The sequence below is a fragment of the Triticum aestivum genome, chromosome 3B (genome assembly GCF_018294505.1).
Source record: "Triticum aestivum cultivar Chinese Spring chromosome 3B, IWGSC CS RefSeq v2.1, whole genome shotgun sequence".
NCBI classification, from domain to species: Eukaryota; Viridiplantae; Streptophyta; class Magnoliopsida; order Poales; family Poaceae; genus Triticum; species Triticum aestivum.
Window position 1 is genome coordinate 821,086,793 of NC_057801.1, and position 3,048 is coordinate 821,089,840.

General features: G+C 46.0%; 1 pseudogene; it reads left to right on the forward strand.

The window, feature by feature from the left end:
- Nucleotides 1-992: 992 nt before the first annotated feature.
- Nucleotides 993-2,082, forward strand: LOC123066850 (glutathione S-transferase U8-like; annotated as a pseudogene).
- Nucleotides 2,083-3,048: the final 966 nt, after the last annotated feature.

The following is a 3,048-nucleotide window of genomic DNA, read 5'->3' on the forward strand; positions in this document are numbered from 1 at the left end:
TGTTTGTACTTATTTTTTTTCTACTTACTTATTTTCTATTCTTTTTTTCTTTTTTATTTATTTTATGAAAATTCCTTTGGCTTTTAATGTTTTACACACAAAAGCCCTCTCCCCTGGCTGGTTCATTGGTACCGGTTCGTGGCTTCACCCGGTCCGGAAGACCTCCCTTTGGTCCCGGCTCAGGCAACAAAATGGGACCAATGATGGTGGGCTAGGAGCGAGGCCCATTGATACCGGTTCGTGCCACCAACCGAGACCAAAGGGAGACGAACCGGGACCAATGGCCCCACGAGGCCCGGCAGGTCCCCTGGCCTCACGAACCGGGACCAATGGGCCCATGGGTACCGGTTCGTGACCGAACTGAGACTAATGGGCTTATCTGGCCCGAACGTATGCCCCATTTTCTACTAGTGCTAGGACACACTCCATATCCTATCTAAACACAATACTACTTAGAGTCCAACTGTAACCTAACTTGTATGCAATATTTCACCCAATTCCAACAAAGTCTCAGTCGATGCTATATCTATGGGATCTTACATTGTGATCTGTGCAGAATTATATTTTCAGTTTTCCTTTTATCTCTAAGATGTGACTTAACTGAGACTTGGTTAAATCTCAGTCGACTGACACCTAGCCATAACCCATATACCATGGGAATCCCATGGCATGCATCATCTCGAGGCGCTTACCTGTCTTTTTAAAATACATGTGTGGCTCCCGAGTAACTCCATTGAACCAAAGCCTGTACAGATGCTTTCAGCCAAGAACAAGTTTATTGGGGTGAAGATCAGATAAGTTTCTTTACACATCTCAACTTTGGATGGAAGCAGCTGAGTAGTTTCGCTCCCCCATCTTTACACATCTAACCTTTCAAGAGAAGAAACAGCAACAAAGCATCCCCTGACCCTGGCCCATATAAATAGTACCACCCGTTCATATCAGCCAGCAGTCACGGGCTTTGAGTTCAGGTCCGGAATTTGGAAGGAAAAATGGGTGAGCCGGTTAAGGTGATGAGCACTTTCGGCAGCATATACGGCCACCGTCCGGAGGTTGCCCTGAGGCTCAAGGGCATACCTTACGAGCTGCTCCTCGAAGACCTTCCCAACAACAAGAGCGAGCTGCTGCTGACGTGCAACCCCGTCCACAAACTGGTTCCCGTGCTCCTTCATGGCGACAGATCCATCTGCGAGTCGCTCATCATCGTCGAGTACATCGACGAGGCCTTCAAGGGGCCGCCGCTGCTACCGGCCGAGCCGTACGAGAGGGCCACGGCCCACTTCTGGGCGCAGTTCATTGACCAAAAGGTACCATCTCTTGTGAACTTCTTAACAATATGTTTCTGTCCTGAACGCTATACTGCAGTTTGCTAGGCCGTTCTGGATGTCGATATGTATGGCGGATGGTGACAAGGAGGAGGAGGAGGAGGACTTCTTGAAGGAGGCCAAGGCGAATCTGCTGCTTCTCGAGGGGCAGCTCAAGGTGGAAGAGGTTCTTTGGAGGCGACACCATTGACCACGTGGACATAGCTGCCAGTGGGTTGGCTCGCTGGCTCGAAGTTTTCGAGGAGATTTCCGGGGTGGATCTGCTCACCGATGAGAAGTTCCCTGCTCTAAACCGATGGGCGAAAGAATATGCCGGCGACGAGCATGCTAAGGAGTGCCTGCCGAACAAGGATGAACTGGTTGCCAAGTTCACTGCAGTGAAGAAGAAGTTTCTAGCAATGGCAGAGGTTCAGAAGTGATCCAGTGTTATCAGTGCGAGGATATCATGGGGTTATGACATAAATCAATCGTCCGGACATGTTAATGATCATGGTTTCCTTTCCTGGGAAAAGGAACAAGTACTTGAGTGTTGTGCCGGATTTCTATGGAGTACTACTACTGTGTAATTCCCATTTTGTTGTAACTTGTCTTGCTTTATCAGATACAGAAATCTGTGAAGACATGGCGGATTGTATTTCTTATGCAGGGTGCAGCCACCATTGCTAGTAGATTGAAACTGATGCTTTGGTTTAGAGTGCTGTTCACTTATTTGTGCTGTTCACTTATTTGTGACCACGAGCGTGTGTTTTTTTTTTCATTTGGGATGTTATTATGTGAAGCTGTATGTAATTTGGAATTGCTGCACAATCTGATTGGAAAAATGTCTAACAGCTCCCGGGTGCCCCTACAGGCCTACATCCTCAAGAACAGTAAATTCATATAAAATTGAAAATAAAATTCAAAAAAATCTGCAAACTTTCAGAGATCAAAGATTATCAAAGGTTTGATGTTCCGGCAAAGTTTCAGCAATAAATAACCTTCGTGGAGCCTACACCCGCATGAACAGTACACTTGAAAAAACTACAAAAGAAAATCAAAGAAATCTGAAATTTTGGGACAACAAACTAGATCAAAAGTTTTAGTTGGTTGCAAAATTTGGTGACCAAATAACATTGGAGGAGCCCTCGGCAAAAAAAAAATCTGTGTTCAAAGTTTTGTTCACTTTTGAGGAGTGTTTTTTTTTTGCTGAGGGCTCCTCAAATGTTATTTGGTCACGAAATTTTGCAAAAGGCTAAATCTATTGATCTAGTTTGATGTCAAAAAAAATTAGTTTTTTTCTATCTTGTTTTATATTTTTTTCATGTGTACTGTTCATACGGGTGCACCTACACCCGGGAGCAGCCACACCTTTCTCAAAGTCTAGATAAGGGCGGCACGTAGCGTTTTCTTTTCCTTGCTATCAAAGAGCAGTCTATGTATTTATGCCTTGGATTCATGGCTTTAGTTTTTTTCAGCATCAGAGGAGCTTGATCGCCCCGTCAGCGCTCCATGCTGCCAGCACCTTGTTGAAGACCATCGTGAAGCACTGAGACTCGCACAAGATGAGGACCATCATTGCTAGCGGCTTTTGTACCTTGTCTTCGGCGATGGTTCGACTGACCTTGTACCCTGCGAGGGACAACGTGGCGTGCTGCAAAGCGGCCTTGCCAACGGTGACCTTCACCATGTGGTTGACCCCAGTTCCGCTGGTGAGGCTCTTGTAGTCGTCCATCAATTACAACCC